This window comes from Macaca nemestrina, chromosome 13 (assembly GCF_043159975.1).
Source record: "Macaca nemestrina isolate mMacNem1 chromosome 13, mMacNem.hap1, whole genome shotgun sequence".
Lineage (NCBI taxonomy): Eukaryota > Metazoa > Chordata > Mammalia > Primates > Cercopithecidae > Macaca > Macaca nemestrina.
In genome coordinates, this window is record NC_092137.1 from 65,220,243 (window position 1) to 65,245,079 (window position 24,837).

Consider the following 24,837-nt stretch of genomic DNA (forward strand, 5'->3'; position numbering starts at 1 on the left):
AGAACCCCTCTGCTGTCCACCATTTCTCAGGAACTTTTTCATTTTTTGAGAAAAAAATTGATGTGGTTCCTATGAAATGGCTGCATGGTTTATTATTAGTTCCTGGCCCTCAAGAGCAGCGGGGAGCCACTGTCCCTCTTGGGTCCCCACCATCATAGCTGCAGGTCTCAACCTGGGGCTGGGGAAAGACCCCTGAATATTCCCCACAGGGGCACAGGGGCGGAATGGGCCGTAGGTGCTTTTTGTGTTCTAGCTACTCATTCGCACAGGGGGCACTTGCAGCCTTACAAGCTAAGGCATAAGAGCCCAGTTTCATGAATGCATCATATCACACCCAGAGGTGAGCTGTGGGCAGTGAGCAGTCCCAGTCGCAGCCTCCATGATGAAGGCAGATTCCTACCTGCTCTGAAAACCTGGCAGCTGTTGGCTCATGAGGTTATCCACCTGTCCGTCTGTCTATCCATCCAATCATCCGTCCATTTCTCCAGGGGACATTAACTTTGCCTCTTTTCCACGTTTATTTGCTGAAAAAAACCCAGTGGAAGCATAAGGAAGATCAGAAAAGCAAACTAGCTCTCCAAAACTCTGATTTTTCCTTTCTCCTCCCTCTTTCTTTTTTTCCTTTCTTATACCTGGGGTACATATGGGGTGTCATGCAAGATAAATTACAAATAAGGATGAATTCAATTATCTCCCCTTTGTTATAGTTCATTCAGTTTCTGAAATATTTCAAACAAATGGACAAGTATGGAGAATAACGTAACAGTCATGAAAGACCCATCGTCCGCTCCAATGAACATTAGCTTTTCACCATATTTGCTTCGAGGTTTTTGTTTTCTTAGGAAACAAAACGCCATGGGTCCAGTTGAAGTTGCCTTCCTCAACATCACTCTGCCTCCTTTCTCTACAAGCTCTTCCCGTCCAGTGTGGTGTCTTCCAGCAGGATTTAGGCTTTTACTAGGCCCCTAGGTTTAGACCCCATAAACAATACATAGGATACCCTATAACAATATGACATATTGTTTATGGGAGTTTTGGATTTTGGATTTTATGGGCATGATATCATACTGTGTCTCCTTTTGCGACTTGCTTTTTAATTTTATTGGATTTTTAAAAGTTGCATGTGTAATACATGCTGGTTATAACAAGTTCAAGCAACACAGAGATAAAGTAAGGAAAAGTTAATCATCTCCACCTGCCTAACTCGAATCCCACTGCTAACAGTTTAACAAACATCTTTCTGCACCTTTTCTGCTGCTCACACAAACATACACAGAGGATTCATCATAAAAGCTCATGAAATGCTGAAGAAAGAGCCGGAGAAAGTTCAGGACAGGCCAGAGAGCATCTAGACCGGCAACATGAACAGACATGGCTCTCCTGTGCTACAGTAGTGAGAGGCAGCAGAGGAAGACATGAAACTTCCCCTGCCGTTAGCCCACATCCTGCTGGGTTTCCCCACTCACACCCGCCACGTGACAGGCCCAGTGGTCTGAGAGGTGTCCAGGGTCAGCGTGAGCAGTGTCCTTTCTATTAAATGTCCTTGGACCTGGCAAATAGGGAGGGTCCAGGCCGTCACTCGCCAGCTGGGTGACCATGGCAAGCCTCTGTAGTAAAGGGGCAACAAGACCCCTGAAGTCCTTCCTGATTGATGATTGTCAATCAGATTGCTCTGACAGAGAGATGAGCTGCTGGTGGGTCTGAGAAGTGGAAGAGCCTTTGGGAAGCTAGACTGTCGAAGCTTACACTCTGGCTTCAGTTGTGCCTGAGAAGGGATTCAAGGATGATATGTGTTTTCTGACTGCTCCATGAACCAGGAATGAGTACACTGGATGCCAAGCAAGTTTCCAAGTGTTGGATTTTGTTTGCTTGTTTGTTTTCTTCTCTTTTTACTTTTTAAAAGTGTAATAGGACCAGGCATGTTATGCCCAGAGCTGGAATGGAATTTTTTTTTTTTTTTTGCCCTTGCCAAAAGAAAAAACAGAATCAATCATTAGAGCTTACGTTTTTTTTCTTTTCAAAATTAGTTTCATGTCACTGCAAAGCAGTAAGAGAAACTGAATGCAAGAAGGCTTTGGTCAGCTCCATCTGGGAGGTCTGTTCACTTGTTGACCCTTGAGGCTGTAATAGCTTGGAGAGGAGCATAAACCTTGCTGGGACTTATAAATTGAGATTTGACATGATTTCTAAAGATCTCTCCAGTTGTTACATTCTATAATTCTTCGTTTCTTTTCTTTTTCCACATGTATTCATTCAACAAACTTTTTTTGAGTGCCTAGTATATGTCAATCATTGTTCTAATAGCTGGGGATATCAGTGAAAAATCAGACAAACTCCCACCTCATGGAACGAAGAACTCCTTACACACAATGTCGACACACAAGGACTTCCAGCTTCATCAATATTCCAATAATTCAGTCATGCACCTTTCAGAGTGTATGGATCCCCATAACACCCTCATGACGTGGGTAGGACAGGTGTTCCTAGTCCCCTTTTCCAAATGGGCAGACCAGGAACCACTACATGTAAGAATGGAACCTCGGAATGAACGATATTGTAGTCTCCAAGGAGACACAGCAGAGGTGGAATGCCCCAGATCTCACTTCCTGGAGCCTCTGTCCAGCTCATCTCACAGAATGGGAAAATCCACTGTGCATGTCTTCCGATTTCATGCCAAGGAGAAGCTTAAGTTTCCAGACCTGACTCAAAAAGCCAGTGGTGAATTCTGAAAAATGATACTGGGTAAGAGAGGCTAGGATTCCTGACTCCTTGAGCAAATAAAGCTCCCTACCCTGCGTCATTTGTCCATAATGTTTAAAACCCCATTTGGTATCCTTAAAGTTGAAAATAGCTCTCTCATTCTTCATTTTTCTCTTTCTTTCTTTTTCCCTGGCCTGGTATTGGCCCCAACAGCAGCAGTCTACAGCCCCTGTGCAGGCCGGGGCACTGACCCCTCCTCAGGCCCCAGTAGAGGGGCAGGTGGCCATTCAATCTCTTCCATCAATGCCTTCCAGTACCAGCCCAGAAATTCCCTAAATTGCCCAATGGGGCCTTTCCAGGGCACTTAATAACTTGCCCATAGCCCTGGATCCCCTAGCTCTGGGATCCTGGCCAATATTCTCCAAACTCTTTTCATGAGCAATGAAAGGGCTCTTTAGTGTTGCAGTCAAATGCAGCATCTTTTCTCCCTTTTTCTTGGAGGGCTGTGAACCCCTTTTAGGCTGCTGCTGTCTCTCCAGCATGGCCCATCTATCAGAGAGTTCAGATCCCGAGTGTGGGCCTGCTGGGTAAGAAGGGGGCTTCTGTGGTGACTGGGGAGTTTGGAGCTCCCAACAAACTCTCAGGCAGCCTCAAGTTGGCAGCACAGACATAAGAGATTATCTGAACTGAATCTGCTCCTAAAAATATGCTGCATAGAACACTTTAGTGTGTTCATGAAGATCATGGCAAAAAAAAAAGGGAAATTTTAGGATAACAAGTGTCTATATTTCATTAAAATAGAGAAACAGGGCGGGGTGTGGTGGCTCACACCTAGCCCATAAAACCTAGCACTTTGGGAGGCCAAGGTGGAAGAACTGCTTGAGGACAGGAGTTTGAGACCAGCCTGGACAACATATATCCGTATAAATTAAAATTTTAAAAAATAAAAAATGAAAAATAAATAAAATGGAGAAAATGATAATGCATTGCCAACCTATCCCAAAACCTCAATCAATATCCTCTTAATCACTAAGACACTCAAACATTTATGTAAACATCCACCAAGGAGCTCTGAACAATAGAAATCAGTGTTTCCCAGAGTATGAACCTGGACCAGCAGCATTAGTATCACTTGGGAACTTGTAAAAAAATGCAAATTATCAAGGAAGGGTATGGTGGCTCACACTTGTAATCCCAGCACTTTGGGAGGCCAAGGTGGGGGGATCATTTGAGCTCTTCGAGATCAGCTTGGGCAACATGGTGAAACTTCATCTTTACAAAAAGTACCAAAAAGTTAGCCAGGCATGGTGGCACATGCCTGTGGTCCCAGCTACTCGGGAGGCTTAGGTGGGAGGATGGCTGGAGCTGGAACCTGGGAGGCAGAGGTTGCAGTGAACCAAGATCTCACCACTGCACTCCAGCATGGGCAACGGAGCCAGACCTTTTCTCAAAAAAAAAAAAAAAAAAGAAGCAAATTCTCAGACCCCACTCTAAACCTACTAAAGCAGACTCTGAGATGGGGTTCAGCAATCTGAGTTTTGGCAAAACCTCCAAGAGATTCTGATGCTTGCTGAGGTCTAAGAATCACTGATATAAAGTATTGAACAATTATCTAATTATTTAACATTGGGTGAAATCATCAGTGGGTACCTTTGTGTTCAAGATACTATCATGTTGGATTGAGTTATTAGATATGAACTACATTTTACTTCTCCATCACAAAAAAATAAAAATAGTGACATCACTTATTAAGAATCCACAGTGAATGCATAGAGTGCCCAGAAAGAATTGGACATGCACGTGCACGGGACATGTGCATGCCTATGTTCATATCACATATGATTTTGCCTCTCACAATACACTTGATTACTTTTCCCTTCCTTCCTTCCTTCCTTCCTTCCTTTCTTTCTTTTGTGTGTGTGTGTGTGTGTGTGTGTGTGTGTGTGTGTGTGTGTGTGTGAGATGGAGTGTCACTCTTGTTGCCCAGGCTGGAGTGCAATGGCGCAATCTCTGCTAACTGCAAACTCTGCCTCCCGGGTTCAAGTGATTCTCCTGCCTCAGCCTCCTGAGCAGCTGGGATTATAGGCGCCTGCCACCATGCTCAGCTTATTTTTGTATTTTTAGTAGAGACGGGGTTTCACCATGTTGGTTGGGCTGGTCTCGAACTCCTGACCTCAGGTGATCCACCCACCTTGGCTTCCCAAAGTGCTGGGATTACAGGCATGAGCCACCACGCCTGGCCTCAACTTTTCTTCTTCTAATGTGTGGGGGTTGTTGAGGCCTCTTAGGCTCAACAGCTTTATTCATAGGCTTTTCAACTTTCTTACAAGACATCTTCCCAATATGGCAGAACAACATAGACATGAGAGGCGCTTCTACCAGTGGGAGAGCTGAAATGTGCCTGTCATACATCCTCCACCCTTCCACTAGGACCTGGAAGGTTGCTGGAGAGCAGATTGTAATAGAGTGTTTTGATTTACATAGCACATTTTTTTCTTCTCTTTTTTAAGCTACCAATTCTTGAACCTGCATCACATAGCAAATTTTAAGTAAAAATATTGCTAGGTCTCTATAATAAATGTTTGGAGAGTGAAAGTTCAAATGGTGGGTCTCACTCTTGGAGGAAGTGCTGATGAATCAATGGATGCTGGCCTCAGTTCCCAAACTGTCCAGGCACAGCAGGGTGATTCAGGACTGAATTCCCAGTCCCTGCGGGCTAATAGACGGTCCTAGCCTATTTGTTTACACAACCGTCCTGGCAGTTGTTTAACTTCAGCCTCATTTCAGATGTAAAATATTTCAAGTGCTTTCTCTTTGCAGGTCCAGAAGGAACTGTCAGGCAAAGATTTTATCTGTTATCTTCGTGTGAGGGCTTAAATGAAGAACCAGGAACTGAAAGAGATTAATTCGTCAAATTATTATGGAGGCCTGTCATGCCTGGGTGTGAGGAGGACAAGAATGATTAAGACAGGGGATGCCGACCTCCATGGGCTTACAATGTAGAGGAGCTGGAACTTGAGGTTGTAATGGAAACTGAAAATTCAAGTCTTTTATCTCCTGGGGAAGGCTGTACCGAGGGTAATGCTTCTCATTTATTTATGTGTTAAATAATGTATTTTATAAATTGGACGGCCGGGTGTGGTGGCTCACACCTGTAATCCTAACACTTTGGGAGGCCGAGGCAGGTGGATCATATGAGGTCAGGAGTTTGAAACCAGCCTGGCCAACATGGTGAAACCCTGTCTCTACTAAAAATATAAAAAAAGTTAGCTGGGCATGGTGGTGTGTGCCTGTAATCATAGCTACTTGGCAGGCTGAAGCAGGAGAATTGCCTGAACCTGGGAGGCAAAGTTTGCAGTGAGCGGAGGTCGCACCACTGCACTCCAGCCTGGGTGACAGCGAGATTCTGTCTCAAAAAAAAAGTGTTTAACAATAATGTATTGTACACTTAAAAATTTTGGGGGGTAGATCTTATGTTAAGTCTTCTTACCACGATAAATTTTTAAAAATAAAATGACTTAGTTAACATTGCATTCTTTTTGTTAAAAAACTCCTGTGCTCACCATTTCCCATAGGAAGCTGCATAGCAAGGGGGTCTTACCCCTGATACTGCTACTGTCAGCACGACTTCTGGGGATGAGGCACTGTGGTGGGGTCTTCCTTTTCTAAGACCATGATGGGGTCTGGGTGGATGCCTTCCTCTCCTTGCTGGGGTGGGAAATTGGGAGGTGTTGCAAATCAGTGGTTGTGGCAGCTGCTGATAAAGAAGTCAGTGGTGTCTGGTTTTCAAGGCCAACAAGGGGAATAAATAGTACCTACCTCTCTCCCCTCATCCACTGTGCTATGTCGTGTTATTAGGAGCTTCACTTGCCTCATGGGAAAATTAATAAATGTTTTTTAAAGCCCAGTCTCAAACGTTGCAGAGGCATGAGGTGAGGCTAAAGATTAACGGGTGGGTATGACCTGTCCAAAGGGGAGACAGGGACTCTAGAGACAGGGGACCTAGGGGAGGAAGAGTGCCACAGAGGCAGAGACCTGCATATACCCTCTGCAGTGCCCCAGGGACTTTGAGGCCCTTGGGGAGGTTCCTTGTAAGCCAGGGCAGCAGGGGCTGGGGAGCCACTGCACGGCTGGCGGTTTGCCTGGGCCTAGGATCAGGTTCCTCACAGACTCGTCCCATGGAGATGGAGGCCTGCTCCAGGGATGGGGCTACACTGGGCTTCCCATCAGTTGGCAGGCAGGTGCTCACAGTCGGATGGATTAAATTTTTTTAAAAAGGAGAAATATGACATTTCTCATACCTGAATGTTGTGAAGCAAATTTATACCCGTTAGACTTGACTCTGGATAAACGCATCCCTGCAATCTCCTGGCAAGTGAGAGGCATTGAAGGATGCACCAGAGAGCAGGGACCTGTGGAGGGTTAGAAAACAAAGCCCTTTGAGGGAGCTAAAGAGATTTTCTCATTGGCCAAAAACTGACAAACAGGGAGTCGCATATGACAAAGGCAAAACGGAAGGGGCTCCCTTTACCACAAGAAAGTCTTCTAGTACCTTGTGGGTCTGTGGGACCCAGAGAAAGTGGGGCAAGCAGTTGGGCTGTGGGCCAGGGTCTTATCGAGCACTTGTGGTCAAACACAGAGCATGTATTGTGCTCCCTTCAGAGCTGGAGCCTGATGGAGGACTGGGCTGGAGACAAAACACTACAGAAAGGCCACCCACATCTCCTGTCGCGTGAAAATGGAGAATTTGGCCATACAGGAGGAGAGGAAGGGATCCTGACTTGTCTACCAACCATGCAATTCATATCACTGTGTATTTCTTATGCTTGTGAAACCGAATGGAACTCTGTGCCAAGAGCTTCAGAGAAGAACACGATCTGGTCGAGTGTGATGAATATTCTCAAATATTAAGGCACTGTTTGATGTTCACGCCCAGCCACTCCTCTCTCAGAATCCACCATGTTTGTACCCCCAGGGAGGCCAGCTGACCCAGGACATGCCAATCAGCCTCACTTTCCTGGGAATATGCGGTTGGGAGTAAGAGAGCGTGAGTTCTTCTCAACATGGGAGTGTCACATGTTGAGTAAACTTAGAGTTATGGAGAGGAGAAGGCAGAAAGCATTTTCCACCCGGGGGCCAGGAAGAGAGAAACCAGGCTGCAGAGAGAATGAAGACGAAGTCAAATCACAGAAAAAACCAAGACACGGAAGAGTCCAAGTGGCCTTCCAGTTCCTAATTCTAGTCCTTCCAGAGACCTCTTAGCCTTCCTGCCCTGGGGTTCTGAGATATAACCCAGGATCCTTACAATTTACCTTTTCTTGTTCAAACTAGTTCTCATTGGTTCTGTAACTTGCAACCAATGAGTCTTAAGTAGCCCATCAGGAATGACACATCAGACAAACAGAGCAAGTGACTCACCATTTTGTGTTTATTTATGTAGTAAAACACACAGAACAGTAACCATTTTTAAGTGTATGCTTCTGTGGCATTAAGTCCATTCACATTAGTATGAATCATCACTACCATGCATCTCCAGAACCTTCTTTCTTTCTTTTTTTTTTTTTCAGAAACAAGGTCTCACTCTATTGCCCAGGCTGGAGTGCAGTGGTGCAATCATGGCTGATTACAATCTTGACTTCCTGGGCTCAAGTAATCCTGCTGCCTCAGTCTCCCAAGTAGCTGGAACTACAGGTACATGACCAACCATGCCTGGCTAGTATATTTTTTTAAAGAAAATGTCTCACTATGTTGCCCAGGCTTTCAGAACTTCTTTACCCATTTTTAAAATCGGGGTCCTTCATGATGCCAGGGTTGGCTCATTGCAGTTTATGAGCATGAGCTATGGCGGAGACATATGCCCGCACTGTGAGATGCCTTCGGAGTTTGTTGGTTTTAGCTGCTGATCTCATTGTTGGGTGATTTGCTTCTTTCTCATAGTATTAGGGTTTAGGAAAAATTCATGGTTACTTCAAGGTTCCAGGCAAACCAATGTTCATTATAAAAAATTTGGCTGCTGTTTGATAAACTTTATTGACAACCACTTTGACTTAACATTCTGTTGCTATACACCACAAAGAGCTTTACACCTGGATCCACACACGTAAAGTTTCCATTATTACGTTTGAGAAGACGAGGAGCTATTTTTCCAAGGCAAGTAGGAGCCTCCCCAAGGGTCTCATGGCCTCTGCATGCTAGGCGGCATGTCAGGGAATAATATAGTCAGTCAAGAGCATGCCACAGTCATTAATGCACCATCCGCCAGCCTCGCTGACTTACCATAAAGAATCACTTTACACTCATGCCGTCTGTTCATCAAAAGTCAGCTTAGCCCTTTCCCACGTCGTCTTCACTCCAGGATTCAAGATGATGGAGTAACTTTCAATTCAACATTGCCAACCAGATGACAGGAGAAGTGCATCATGTATCATACACCAGCTTTTAAAGACACAAATCACTTCCATTCACAGTTCATTGACCAAAGCAAGTACATGGCCGCTCTTGACCACAAAAAAATGTTTTGCAGGGGAGGTGCCATAAGGAGATATGTGCAGATTACTATCTGCAGTATGTGGCAGATAGTAATAAAACCTTTCCATAGCCAGCCTTCCACATTCAAATCAGATCATGCTACCAAAAAGACATCATCTTCATTTCTTTAACAAGAAGTTATTGGGCATCTACTCTGTACCAGGCACTGTTCCAGCCACAGAAGATTCAGCAATGAACTAGACAAATAGCTCCCTTCCCCCATGGAGCTTATATTGTAGGGAGGGACATGGGTACTAAATAAGTAAACAGGTAAATACAAAGGATAATTATAGGTTGTAATAGATAAAGATTAAACTTATACCTCAGGAAAGGGAGTATGAAGTTGTGACTAAGAGTACAGGCTCTGAAGTCATACTGCCTGGGTTCTTAACTAGGGTTACCAGATGAAATACAAGACATCCAGTTAAATGCAAAGTTCAGATAAACAATGAATAATGTTTTTGCATAAGTAGCTTCCAAATATTGCATGGGACATATTTATACTAAAAAACTGTTTATCGGGCCAGGTGTGGTGGCTCATGCCTGTAATCCTAGCACTTTGGCAGGCCCAGGCAGGCGAATCATGAAGTCAAGAGATCAAAACCATCCTGGCCAATATGGTGAAACCCCGTCTCAACTAAAAAAAAAATACAAAAATTAGCTGGGCGTGATGGCGCACTCCTGTAGTCCCAGCTACTCGGGAGACTGAGGCAGGAGAATTGCTTGAACCTGGGAGGCAGAGGTTGCAGGGAGCCGAGATCGCCCCACTGCGCTCCAGCCTGGTGACAGAGCAAGACTCTGTCTCAAAAAAAACAAAAAAACAACAACAAAACACAAAACTGTTTATTGAAAACGTAAACTTAACTGGACATCTTGTAATTTTTATTTGCTAAGTCTGCCAACTCTATTCCTAACCCAGTTATGCCACTTTCCAGCTGTGTGATCTGGAACAAGTTATAGTTACTTAATCTCTCTGTGCCTCAGTTTCTTTATCTATGATATAGGACAGTAATACTACTTACCTGCTAGGGTTATATTAAAGATTAAAGTTAGCATACATAAAGTACTTAGATTAGTGCCTGGCACGTAGTAAACATGCAATAAATGACAGTTGGTGTTTATTAGGTTGGTACAAAAGTAATTGCAGTGTTTGCTATTCTAATGGCAAAAACTGCAATTACTTTTGCTCCAACCTAATATTATCCAATAGAAAGGTGAGCAATTATATGGAAATTAGAAAAAAAATTCAATATTGCCATCTGATGAAAGAATCTCACAGAGAATGAGAGAAAAAAAATCAAGTTTTGCTTCTTTTTCTACCTTTTTAATTAATAAATACTTATTGAGTACCTTCTATTGATAGAAGTTGTATCCTAAGTCCTGAGCAGGCATCAAGGATAAAAGATACATAGGACTATAGCAGACATGATTTGCCATCTATTCAAAATCTATCTCACTTGTCTCTTCCTTAATAGAATCTTGAGTTTGTTCAAAGCAGTAATGTAGCCAAATAAATACTTGCTTACCCAGCCTCCCTTGCAGCTAGGGTGGCCATGTGACATGGTTCTAGCCAGTGAGATATAAGCATAATCTAGTGAGGTTTTCCCAATAAAATGGAACTGCAGCACTTTCTTCTTCTTTCCTTGAATGTGGATGCAGCCATTATCTTAAAACCTTGGGGGAAAGGCAAAGAGAATCACAGTGGTGTCAGTCCCAACACCACTGAGCTTCTGAACCAATACAAGCAGCCACTTACCTCCAGGCTTCTTATAAAGTGAGAAAATTATGCCTTATTTGTTCAGGTTACTGTTAGTCAGGTATACAGTTGTTTGCTGCCAATCTCATTCCTGTTTTAAAGACATAACACCTTTCCTCAAGGAGTTTTATAGGCAGTCCCTTAATTTTCTGCTCCTTAAAACTACACTGAAGTATTAAAAAAAATAGTATATTTCCAAAATAATATCCAAAACGGGTATATTCCCAGAGATTTTAAAAGTATAACATTGCTTGCCTTTGGAACATCATCTTGAAGCTCTATTTCCACCATGTGTGGTGGTTAATTTGTGTGTCAACTTGGCTGGGCCATAGTGCCCAGATATGTATGTGATGGAACATTTTCTACATATTTCTGTGAGGGTGTTTTGGATGAGATTAACATTTAAGTAGTTGGACTTTTTTTTTTTTTTTTTAATGAAATCTCACTCTGTTACTCAGGCTGGAGTGCAGTGGTGCGATCTCAGCTCACTGCAACCTCCACCTCCTGGGTTCAAGTGATTCTCATGCCCCAGCCTCCTGAGTAGCTGGGATTACAGGCATGCACCACCACACCTGGCTAATTTTTGTATTTTCACTAGAAACAGGGTTTCACCATGTTGGCCAGGCTGCTCTCAAACTCCTGACCTCAAATGATCCACCTGCCTTACAGGCTTGAGCCACTATGCCCGGCCAAATCGGTGGACTTTGAGGAAAGCAGATTGTCCTGCATGATGTGGGTGAGCCTCATCCAGTCAGCTGAGGCCTGAGTAGAACAAACCACTGACCTCCTCTGAATTAGAAGGAATTCTGTCAATAGGCGGCGTTTAGATTTGAACTGTGACACTGGTTCTTTCCTGAGTCTCCAACGTGGTGGCCTTCAGACTGGACTGCAGATTTTGGACTTGCTGGCTCTCACAATCACATGAGCTAATTCCTTAAAATAAGTCTCTGCTACTCTCTCAGGATATACATCTTGTTGGCTCTGATTCTCTGGATAACCCTGACTATACATTATGTTCTATATAATTTGTTCACTTTATTCTTTCTTGTCACAGTTAAACACAAAAGTCACCCCTTATAAATAAAACAAACACCCAAATCGAGGTTCCATCCCTAGCATTCAGCATGCCAAATGATCTCCATCTTTGCCTCAACTGCATCAAGTTTTATGAGGTCTTCATTTTTTTTGTCACGAGCATGAATATTTTCATTTTTCCACTTTACTTCTTTAATAAAACAATCACTGCAAATATAATAAAGTATTTAAATAATTGTCCCCAAACTGCCATACCAACGAAAGTGATGAAACCATAGAACAGAGCAGCTGGCTGGCCAGCAACTCTGCTGTGGGATAGCTGGGAATGTTCGTTTTTGCCAGCTGATGCATGAGAGCCTGAGTTTGACATGTAACACTCAGTTTAGAAGTGTCAGTGTAGAGTGTGAAAAGGGTGTTTAGGTCGTTTTAAAGCACAATCATTAAAGTTGAGGACTACCTATGCGATGCAGTAGTGACCTATGAGAAGTCTACAAATAACTTTAAAGCCAGATTTGACAAGTGACTGAAAAGGAGATAATGAAAGGCAGAGAGAGGCTGGAGCAAAGACAAAGAATTTACATCCTTTTTTCCACCCTCCTGAGTTTTCAGCTATTCTGAGATAGACATAGGAGCTTGGCAGATGGAAATTACAATATCACTTTTATTATCTCTGGAGTTGTTAAAATAACTACAGCCAACTTGGCTTATACAGGCTTAACTTATGAATTAGGCAGTCCCCAGCCCCAGGCCCAGCTGGGCGAATGCTTTATACTGCACAGCAGAGATGTCAACCAGAGCAAAAGAAGGGAGGAAGGGGCTGGGTCGGCATGCCCAGATCATTCTCTTAGACTCACCTACCAGATGTCACTTCTGAGAAGAAGATTGAGGGAGGCTGGGAGAAAGGCCAGTAGTGGGGTGTCTAGATAAAAGTTTCCACAGGAAACTAAGAAGTGGGGAACTAGCGTCCCCATAACAGCCTCCAGCTGTTTGTTCTCCCAATGCATTGGAGTCCTCTATCAAGTGTGCCACCAGCCGAGGATGTGGCAGCCCCCTTCAGGAAAGAAGAAATGGCAAACGACCTAGGAGTTTTTGCTCCCACCTTCTGACACTGAATGGCTTCAGAGTGTCCTCCTGGGACTGCTGGCAGGCAGCGTCCACTTTACCCCAAGAAGGCTCTTGAGGTCAGGTGACCATAAAAATGAATGGGTTAGATGAAAACATTAGTTAAATGGGGCTGGGCCTGGTGGCTCATGCCTGTCATTCCAGCACTTTGGGAAGCTGAGGCAGGTGGATCTCTTGATCCCAGGAGTTTGAGACTAGCTTGGGTAACATAGCAAGACCTCATCTCTACAAAAGAAGTTTTAAAAATTAGCCAGGCATGGTGGCACGTGCCTGTAGTTCCAGCTCCTCAGGAGGCTGAAGTGGGAGAGTTGCTTGAGCCCAAGGGATCAAAGCTGCAGTGAAATGTGATTGCACCACTGCACTCTGGGTGATAGAATGGGACCCCGTCTTAAAACAAAAATTAAATGGGCTGTGTTCCAGTTGTCTATTGCTGTATAATAAACTACACCAAATTTAGTGTCAGAAAAAAAATCTATGATTATTGTCTCTCACAACTGTGGGGTTGACTGGGCTCGGCAGGCAGTTCTCACTCGGGGTCTCTCTGTCAGCGGCCAGGGCTGTAGTCAGTGTGATGTCTTCCTCATTCGTATGCCTGGCACGTGAACCAGGAAGACTCGCACAACTGGGCTCCTTGGGCAGCTCTCTCTATTGCTATGTGACCGTCCCACATGGTCTCTCCTGCAGGGTGGCTTCAGCTTAGCTCAGGGCTCCAAAGGTCCATATTGAAATGAAGAGAGAACCAGGCAGAAGCCACGTCATCTTTCATGACTGGGTCTCATAATCCACACAGCATCACTGCTGCTGTCCTCTGTTAGGAAGAGAGACTCTTACTCCTAATGGGAGAGTGGCGAGGTTTTGGAAGAGCATGTGGGACTGGAAATATCATTGTGGCTATTTTTTTCCTTTTTAAAATTGTGGTGAAATCTTCCTGAAAGTTGCCATTATAACTATTTTTAGATGCACACTGCAGTAGCATTTAGTACATTTGCATTGCTGTGTACCATCACCACTCTCTCTCTCTCTCCAGAATTTCACCTTCCCAAGTTGAACTCTGTACTCATTCAACAGTAACTCCCTATTCCCCACTGGCTCCAGCCCCTGGCAACCCCACTCTACTTTTTGTCTCTAGGAGTTTCGCTATTCTTTGTACCTCATAAAAGTGAAATCATACAGTGCTTGTCCTTTTGTGTCTGGCTTATTTCACTGAAGGCCAATTTCATAAAATACAATTTGCCACATGCTCTAAGGTCAAGTTGTACCAAAGCTTATTCTGTTTTCCATCTAAAATTACATCCAGCCGCCCTATCTAATGCTGCCCATCATTGGTTCTGCAATGAATTAAATGACAACAAAAAGATGCTCCAATAATAAAATTCTAACAAATAGAGAAGACCCAAATTTGAATATAAACATTTCTGCTGCTATCAAATGCCCAAGAAAAATTCAAGTCCTAAAAATTAACTTTTTAAATTCAGTCCAGTGAACCCAAACTCCAAAATTTTTAAGTTAATGTTTAATGGGAACTAGAGTCCAAAATAAAATTATCGGCCAGGCACGGTGGCTCGCGCCTATAATCTCAGCACTTTGGGAGACCAAGACGGGTGGATCACTTGAGCCCAGGAGTTTGAGACCAGCCTGGGTAACATAGCAAAACCCCGTCTCTACAAAAAATACAAAAAGAATTAGCCAGGCGTGATGGTGTGTGCCTGTAGTCCCAGCTACTCAGGAGGCTGAGGTGGGAGGATCACTTGAGCCCAGGAGGCTGAGGTTGCAGTGAGCCAAGATTGCATCACTGCACTCCAGCCTGGGTGACAGTGAGATCCTGTATGAAAATATTATATATATATATATATATATATATATATATATATATATATATATATCTTGCCCTGTGAATTAAAGTTTACATTTCTTTTCCTTTCCCCCCACTTCCCCACTGAAAACTTTGTATCGGCCTTTTGGGTAGAAATGGGAACTTATTTACCAGGAAGAATAATCCCATCACACTTCTGCTGGACCCATTGCATGGCCTCCTCTTAACTGACTCTGTTTGTCCCCAGTGCAGCCTGTCCCACACTTCTTGTCTGCGATGCTAAAACCTTGCCTATCCAGCACCACGTTGAAGTCCAGGTCATAGATACCAGTGCTTGAGTCATATTTGATACCTATATCAGTGTGTTTCTGGATCCCAAAACCAAAGTTTCTAGTGTCTGAGGGGTTATTTTTTTTGTTTTCTTAACTCACATTCCTACACCTTTAGACCTTTCTCCAGGATTGTTTCTGCCTTGGCCCCTCAGAGTGTGCAGTGAACGGCAATCTCTTCGTTTCTCCTGATGCTGAAGCACCTGATGCTGTACTTGGCTTTGGAAAACACGGGGGTCTGGCCTGTGAGCTGCTCAGGTCAGTCTGTCTCTACCCTCCCCACACAGATATTGAGGCGAGTTTGTGGATGTGAAGTTCCCACGTGGGATCTTCTTTTCACCTTGATCCTGTACCATCGTGGAGAACAGGAAGAGCCAAATTTCTTCAATAAAATTAAAATTTAAAGAAATCACTCCTCAATGTTAAATTCTGCTCAGAGTCCTTCAGAGAGGTCCTTGATACCTGGATAAAGCTGGGGTTTCTTCAGTACCTTCAAGATCAGACATCTCTCCTAAGAATAAGTGTGGTTCTTTCAGAACCTCAGAAATTAATAGGACACAGGAGATTATTACACCACCACCTATTAACACTTGGGGCTTTAGAAAATGTTCCCTGGCAAAACAATCTTCTCAGTAACCTGTATTTATAGAATTCAGACTCAACTATTTTGTCAAAGCCTAAAGGAGAAACTCAAGATGTTCTGAGGGAAGGAGTGAAGTGAAGGTCTTCTTGGATCAGGCTTGCCAGAGGACACAGTCTGTGCTGGGTGTCTGGAGCCTGCTCTCTGTGAATTTAAACTCAACTGGGAGAATTCTCTCACTGAAAGGTCAATTATGGCACTTAAAAAAAAAAAATCCAGTACTTAGAGTAGTTCCAGAGGAGCAGAATCTTAGGATGATTTCTTTGAATTGGTTCTGGCTTATCTAGAATTGATTTTCTGATCTGATTAGATTTACAGGCATTAATGAGCCTATTTCCAGAGGTAAAGAGGGCACTGATACTTTATGTCCTGCAATGACAAGACAGTAATGTAAAATTATTACCTTTAGAGACCTGTAATCAAGTTTTACAGAAAGCTAGGCTCTAGGTTACTGAGAATTTGATGTTGTAGATCCTTTTAATGAAAATAAGGAGAACATGCTTCTCATTGGGCTGGAGAACATAAGGAAAGAAAATGATGAGCCTGGGACTTCAAATTTCCAGCTCAAGGCTCACATTAAGAATCTGGAAGCTCCAATGACTGCCCTAAAAGAAAACGTAATCTCCTGCAGGCACAGGGAAACTAAATCCAAAGCCTAATTTTGTGGGTAGCTGAATTACAAGGCAAATTGAATTTGCAGCCATGGAGTACCCTTTTGTCAAAGTAAGGGTACTGATTGGGAAGGAGAGGGGCCCTGAGAACCAGGAAGGGGATATATGGGGAGATTCCAGTGAAGCTGGAAACTTAAACCCCAAGTTCTGCTGAATCTTCTTTGCTAGTAGGAGCAACCCTTCCATCATCTGAGAAGACTGGTTCCCCCTTGTCTAAAGATCCCGTAATAATCCTCTGCAGGACTCACCCCCACCATCTCTCTCTTTCCTAAATTTGTAACTAGACTGAAGTCCCTGAAAGCCCCAGAAGGTAAGGTACAAATTACTGATCATGAGGAAGTGTATTAGTCAGGGTTCTCTAGAAGGACAGAACTAATAGGATATATCTATATATAAAAAGGAGTTTGTTGGGCTGGGCGCAGTGGCTCAGACCTGTAATCTCAGCACTTTGGGAGGCTGAGGGCAGGTGGATCACGAGGTCAGGAGTTCGAGACCAGCCTGGCCAACATGGTGGAACCCTGTCTCTACTAAAAATAGAAAAATTAGGCGGGAGTGGCGGCAGGCACCTGTAATCCCAGCTACTCGGGAGGCTGAGGCAGAAGAATCGCTTAAAACAGAAGGCAGAGGTTGCAGTGAGCTGAGATCGTGCCATTGCACTCCAGCCTGGGCAACAAGAGTGAAACTCCATCTCAAAAAAAAAAAAGAAAAAAAAGACAGAAAAGGAGTTTGTTAAGGAGAATTGACTCACATGATCACAAAGTGAAGTCCCACAATAGGCCATCTGTAAGCTGAGGAGCAAGGAAGCCAGCAGTAGCTCAGTCTGAGTCCCCAAACCTCAAAAGTTGGGAAGCTGACAGTGCAGCCTTCAGTCTGTGGCCTAAGACCTGAGAACCCCTGGCAAACCATTGGTCTAAGTCCAAGAGTCCAAAAGCCGAAAATCGTGGAGTCTGATGTTCGAGGGCAGGAAGCACCCAGCGTGAAAGATGAAGGCCAGAAGACTCGGCAAGTTAGCTCCTTCCACCTTCTTCTGCCTGCTTTTTCTAACCGTGCTGGAAGCCTATTGGATGATGCCACCCACATTGAGGGTGAGTCTTCCTCTCCCAGTCCACTGACTCAAATGTTAATCTCCTCTGGCAACACTCAGAAACACTCAGATACGCCCAGAAACAATACTTTACATCCTTCAATCCAATCAAGTTGACAATATTAACCATCATGAGTCCACCCCTTGTCAACTTGAACCCATAAACACCTGAAATCATACTTATCCTCCAAATAAAGACAATAATAAGGTCATAATTACATCTAACATAATACAGCTATTCTTTTACAACTGGAAACACACTAATCCTTAAATGCTATTACATAAAGTTAACAACACTTAAATGCAAATATGAAGTCAATAAATTTTATGTCACATGATAAAGGAAAAAGAAAGGAAATAAAATGAAGATATTTTCTTAGTACAAGTGTATACATGCACAAACACATTCTTAACAAAATAAGGAGGAAATACTCATGACAATTACAGTTCTCGTTTCTGCAACTGGTCATGTGGTGGTGGCTGGTATTGATAACTACCTTCTTCTACTACCCATTCTGTATTTCCTTTTCCTTCAGCAAGCACCTCAGTGGGTTGTGGATTTTTACCTGGTGGACTGACCCAGACTTTCATTCCTGAAGGGTCTGGGTCATTTGTAGTCCTGTTTGGATTGGATTGTTGTTGTTTCCCATTGACCTTGATTACAGAGCATGGTAATACTAAGAGATACCCTAAAGATATCCTGTATTCCACACATGCTCTTGCTTACCTCCATTGTGGAGTAGTAGACTGATTTTATCTTGATAGTCTGGGTCACTCACCCCAGCAAACACTATAACTCCTTTCCTAGCCTGTTAACTTAGAGGTAGGAGGAGCCCAAAGTGGCCAGGTGGCAATCTTAATTTCCAGTTTAATGGAATCATTGTTGTGTCTCTAGGTGGCAGCATTCCTCCCTCTGGAACTAAGACCTCTAGGCCAGCAGAATATAACGTCACAAGGACAAGAAGCAAAAATTTTGCTAGTGGGTCACTAGGAGGTGATGGTGAGTGGTGCCACTTCCACTTCCACGCCTTGATTCCTGGACCCATGAATCCTGGCTATGGGAGAAACAGTACCACATATTGGATGCTGATTCAGAGCATACACAACCTTCTGGGGAACTTTGCCCCAGGCCTGCAAAGTATTGTCACCTAGTTGGCATTGTAAATGTGATTTCAAAAGGCCATTCCATTGTTCTATCAATCCAGCTACTTCAGGATGATGGGGAACATGGTAAGACCAGTGAATTCCATGAGCACGAGCTCACTGCTGTACCTCTTTAGCTCTAAAGTGAGTGCCATGGTCAGAGGCAATGCTATGTGGAATACCATGACAGTGGATAAGGTATTCTGTGAGTCCACAGATGTTAGTCTTGGCAGAAGTATTGCATGCAGGATAGGCAAACCCATATCCAGAGGAAGCATCTATTCCAGTGACGACAAACTGTGGCCCTTTCCATGATGGAAGAGGTTCAATATAATCAACCTGCCACCAAGTAGCTGGCTGATCACCCAGAGGAATGGTGCCATATTGAGGGCTCAGTGTTAGTCTCTGCTGCTGACGAATTGGGCACTCAGGTCAGCCTTGGTGAGTGGAAGTCCATGTTGCTGAGCCCATGGGTAACCTCCATCCTGCCACCATGGCCACTTTGTTCATGGGCCCATTGGGCGATGACAGGGGTGGCTGGGGAAAGAGGCTGACTGGTGTCCACAGAATGAATCATCCTAAGCACTTGATTATTAAAATCCTCCTCTGCTGAGGTCACCCTTTGGTGAGCATTCACATGGGATACAAGTATCTTCACAGTTTTTGATCACTCAGAGAGGTCCATCCACATACTTCTTCCCCTAATTTCTTTGTCACCAATTTTCCTATCATGCTTCTTACAAGTTCCTGACATCTAGCCAAACCACTGGCTACAGCCCCTGAATCAATATATAATCACATGTCTGGCTATTTCTCGTTCCAAGCAAAGTATACAACCAGGTGTACTGCTCAAAGTTCTGGCACCGGGAAGATTTCCCTTTGCCACTGTCCTTCAGGGATGTCCTAGAAAAGGGCTGTTGTGCTGTAGTTGTCCACTTTTGGGTGGTGCCTGCATATCATGCAGAACCCTCTGTAAACTAGGCCCTAGTCTTCTCTTCCTCTGTCAACTGATCATAGGGAACTCCCCATGAGGCCACTGATGCAGGCTTGGGGAGAGAAGGCAAGGTGGCAGGAGTGGGGACCACGGGCATATGAGCCACTTCCTTATGTAACTTACTTGTGCCTTCAGGGGGCTTGAGCCCGATCACATATATACCACTTCCATTTGATGATGGAATGCTGCTGTGCACACCCAACTTTATGGCTAGGTGCATCAGAAAGCACCTAGTTCATGATAGGAAGTTCAGGTCGCATGGTGACTTGATGACCCATAGCAAACGTTCAGTTTCTACCAAAGCCCAGTAACATGCCAAGAGTTGTCTCTCAAAGCAAAAGTAGTTATCTGCAGAAGATGGCAGGGCCTTGCTCCAAAATCCTAGAGGCCTCTATTATGATTCACCTACAGGGGCCTGCCCAAGGCTCCAAACAGCATTTTTATCTGCCACTGACACCTCAAGCACCATTGAATCTGCTGGGTCATACGGCCCAAGTGGCAGAGCAGTTTGCACAGCAGCCTGGACCTGTTGCAGAGCTTTCTCCTGTTCTGGACCCCACTCAGGAAGTATAATACACACCAAGAGAATTACATAATCTTATTAATTCACATCAACAGAAACCTGGGATATATGGAAATGGATCTTAAAGGTGTGGGGATCAGGGTGGAAGGAGTATAAAATTGGATCAGATTAAATTTATTGATATGAGTTCAGTAAACAGAGATTCCAGAGTCAATGTTAGTTTGAGGGGCTTGGTAGGAACGGCTTTAACCATTCACTTGGTTGGCTGACCTGTGGATCAAAGTATGGCCTACATGACGCGAAATTGAAATGCCAGAACTTCCATGATATCATGTAAAGCAGGAGTAGGTAAACTTTTTTTTTTTTATAAAGGACCAGATAGCAAATAATTTAGGCTTTAGGGTGAAGAGGCAAAATTGAGGATATTATACAGGTATTCATATGGCAGGTGTATTAGTCAGAGTTCTCTAGAGGGACAGAACTAATAGGATAGATATATACAAAGGGGAGTTTATTCAGTGGAATATAGAAACCTATTAGCTAGGCTGGGCGTGGTGGCTCACACCCACATGATCACAAGGTCCCCACAATAGGCCATCTGCAAGCTGAGGAGCAAGGAAGCCAGTCTGAGTCCCAAAGCTGAAGAACTTGGAATCCGATGTTTGAGGGCAGGAAGCATCCAGTGTGGGAGAAAGATATAGGCTGGGAGGCTAAGCCAGTCTAGCCTTTTCATGTTTATATCCTGGCCACACTGGCAGCTGTAGATGGCACCCACCAAGATTGAAGGTGGATCTGCCTTTCCCAGTCCACTGACTCAAATGTTAATCTCCTTTGGCAACACCCTCACAGACACACCCGGGAACAATACTTTGCATCCTTTAATCCAATCAAGTTGACATTCGGTATTAGCCATCACAACAGGACAGAAATTTCTTGCTTCACCACTCCTGGTTTGCTTGGGATGGGCAATTTTGCGTTCATTTGCTAGTTCAACATAGACATTCCTAGGAGGAAGAGTTGCTGACTCAAGGGATAAGGGCCTGGCAGTAGGAAGGGCATGCATGCAGCTACCCCATCAGTTTTACTCTGCCCTAGTGACACCCAGGTTCCTGCCTCTCAGAAAGCCTGGTCTTGTGACCCAGGGGACTTTGCTGGAGGTAAGGCGACTTGCTGAGTCACCAGCTCCTGGACTGAGATGCTACAGTTCAGTTCCCGGCAATTATCAACAGTTGAGTCCCCAAGATGCAGGTGGTGATCAGCAGGCCCTAGGCAGCAGCCGCTGGCCAGGGAAGCAGACGCAGAGCGGAAGAGGGAACAGGGGCAGAGGGAAACACAATTCTGTCGTGCTCTAGGAACCTCCACTAGATGGTGGTAGAAATGGATTTGCCCCATCCACTTTAGTTTGCAGGTGTTCATAAGCTCCCAGATAAGTTCTGCACATTAGCAGGAGTGGTTAAGAGTTTGTATCTGGAGTCAGATGGGCTAGATTTAAATCCTGGCTCTGACATCTACTAGCTTTGTGATTTTCACAAGCTGATGATTCTCTCCAAGACTCAGTTTTCTTCTCACATATAGAACGATCTTAAAGGTGTCTATCCCATAAAATTGCTGGGGAAATGAAGCCATATAAAACATGGTGCCTTGCACATGGTAGGCACCAGTGTAAGGTCCCAGTGTAAGGTAGTCATTATTATTATTAGCTTTGATATGTGGGACATATTTAAAAAGTGGTTAAGAGTTTGCTGTTTTAGGGAACTCTAGATGTTGACATGCAATAAGGAATGGGATAAGATAATTAAGTAATAAAAAATAGGTTAAGATGGACCTTTATCCAAATCATCTTATATTATTACTGATAATAAGGGGATAATAGTTGAAACAATTTAAAAGATGTTTCACAGAGATTCCTCAGAGGAGCTAAGAACCAAAACATCAACAATGGAATATAGAAACCTATTAGCTAGGCCGGGCATGGTGGCTCACACCTGTAATCCCAGCACTTTGGGAGGCTGAGGCAGGCGGATCACTTGAGGTCAGAAGTTTGAGACCAACCTGGCCAACATGGTGAAACCCCGTCTCTACCAAAAAATACAAAAATTAACCAGGCATGATGGTGTGTGCCTGTAGTCTCAGCTACTCAGGGAGGCTGAGATGCGAGGATTGCTTGAACCTGGGAGCGGAGGTTGCAGTGAACCAAGGTCTCACCACTGCACTTCAGCCTGGGTGACAGAGTGAGATCCTGTCTCAAACAAACAAACAAACAAACCTATCAGCTAAAAATCCCATTGACATTTACAACTGCTAAGTAAAGAAATATAAGGCCTGGTCAACATAACGCTCTGCTTGGAATTACATCCCATTACCAGAAAAGTCTAAATTACTAATGGTAACACATTAGATGACAGGAACAAAACCTGAGGCTTTCTCTCTCTTCCTGCACTAAGTCCCCCACCACTGGACAGACTCCATTGACCTGGGCCAGGCAGCCACACAAGTGTCTGGAAGGCCCACAGAGCACAGAACACAGGGACGGAAGCCAGAACTTGACTAAGCCTCAACCCCAAACTAGACTGAACCCACTGATGTGTGGGATCACAAACCCAACCCTAGCAAGCAAGCCTCCTTTGTCTCTTACTTGGAGGGGGGATATGATGTGAGATGTAATTTGGAAAACTGAGGTTTGCTTCTTTTAAAGCCCTAAGGCTTAAAAATAAACTTAAATCAAGGAATGTCTTGCCTATTCTCCTGCCATCTTAAGTATACCATAAGAAACCCAGCACTTTGGGAGGCTGAGGCGGGCAGATCACCTGAGATCAGAAGTTCGAGACCAGCCTGGCCAACATGGTGAAACCCTGTCACTACTAAAAATACCAAAAATTAGCCAGGCGTAGTAGCGAACACCTGTAATTTCAGCTACTCAGGAGACTGAGACAGGAGAATCGCTTGAACCGGGGAGGCAGAGGTTGCAGTGAGCTGAGATCGCGCCACTGCACTCCAGCCTGGGCAACAAGAGCGAAATTCCATCTCAAATTAAAAAACAAAACAAAACAAAAAAACCAAGAAGAAGAAGAAGAAAAGAGTAAAGAAAAGAAAACAAACCTATTCAGCTCCTTTTTGATGTGGATGCGTCATCACTTTGAATGTCCATGCCATAAATACAGCAGGCGAGAATGTAAGCCTATTTTCCCTGAAACTAAATGGCTCCAAAATACCATTTGTTCAGACATTCTTTCCTTTGTTTTTGCATACCATTTTACTGTTTCCTCCTTTGCTGATATGCACCAGTTAATATTTTCTGCTTCTTTTAAGCAAACTGGCCAATATCCCTGGCTTTTACCCCGTCATGTGGCCATATTTCAATAAAATCATGACATCCTATTTATGCCTTTTCATTGTAGATGTATTTTCAGGACCACAACAGACCCTGCATCCTGATGCAGAAGGGAAGTTTGATTCCAGTCGCACCCCCATAATCACAGCAGTGTGACAAGTGTTTCAGCTGTTCAGTATTTGCCTTTTTGTTTGGCAAGGTTTGACACAAAAGGGTATTTGGGGTTCTTAAATGTCATTTTTGACTGAGTTGAAATTACAATGTTCCCTACATTCGTTTTCTATTGCTGCTGTAAAAAACTAACACTAAACTTACAGACTTAAAACAACATAAATTTATTATCTTACAGTTTTAGAGGTCAGAAGTCCAAAACAGGTCTCATTGAGCTAAAATCAAAGTGTGGGCAGGGCTGTGTTCCCTCTGGAGGCTCTAGGAAAGAATCCATCTGCTTATCTTTTGCAGCTTCTGGAGGCACCCACATTTCTTGGCCTGTGGCCCCTTTCCAGCTTCAAAGTCAGCAATGACCAGTCAAGTCTTCCTCCCGTCACATTGCTCCGACACTCACTCTTCTGCCTCCTTCTTCCTCATTTAAGGCCCTTGTGATTGCACTGACCTCACCTGGATGACCCAGGCTATGCTCCCCCTTTTAAGGTGAGCTGTCTAGCAACCTAGTTTCATCTCCAGCCTTCATTCCCATTTGTCATATGAGTTAACATATTCACAGGTTCTTGGGATTAGGACTCAAACATATTTGGGGGACTACTATGCAGCCTACCATAGTCCCCTTTTTATGATAAGCATCTTTTTTTTTTTTTTTTTTTTTTTTTTTGAGGCGGAGTCTCACTCTGTCGCCCAGGCTGGAGTGCAGTGGCCAGATCTCGGCTCACTGCAAGCTCCCCCTCCCAGATTTACGCCATTCTCCTGCCTCAGCCTCCCGAGTAGCTGGGACTACAGGCGCCCACCACCTCGCCTGGCTAGTTTTTTGTATTTTTTAGTAGAGACGGGGTTTCACTGTGTTAGCCAGGATGGTCTTGATCTCCTGACCTCGTGATCCACCCGTCTTGGCCTCCCAAAGTGCTGGGATTACAGGCTTGAGCCACCGCACCCAACCTATGATAAGCATCTTAAAGTGTATTTAAAAAAAAACAAAACTAGAAAATACTGTGAA

The 24,837-nt window shown here is 44.0% G+C and overlaps 1 long non-coding RNA gene and 1 pseudogene across 3 annotated transcripts in view; both read right to left on the reverse strand.

The window, feature by feature from the left end:
- The window catches only part of LOC105465160 (uncharacterized), a 53,533-nt gene extending 38,657 nt beyond the window's left edge, over positions 1-14,876 (reverse strand). The window contains exons 1-2 of one of the 3 annotated variants that reach the window (XR_011611826.1): positions 8,977-14,876; positions 401-524 (exon numbers count right to left, since the gene is read on the reverse strand). This is a non-coding gene — a long non-coding RNA (uncharacterized lncRNA). Of the gene's footprint in view, positions 1-400; positions 525-2,340; positions 6,985-8,976 lie in introns of those variants that run through there. The other 2 variants (XR_011611825.1, XR_011611824.1) reach the window with 2 other exon arrangements.
- A 160-nt stretch (positions 14,877-15,036) lies between these two features.
- On the reverse strand, positions 15,037-15,789 carry LOC105465158 (large ribosomal subunit protein uL5-like; annotated as a pseudogene).
- Positions 15,790-24,837: the final 9,048 nt, after the last annotated feature.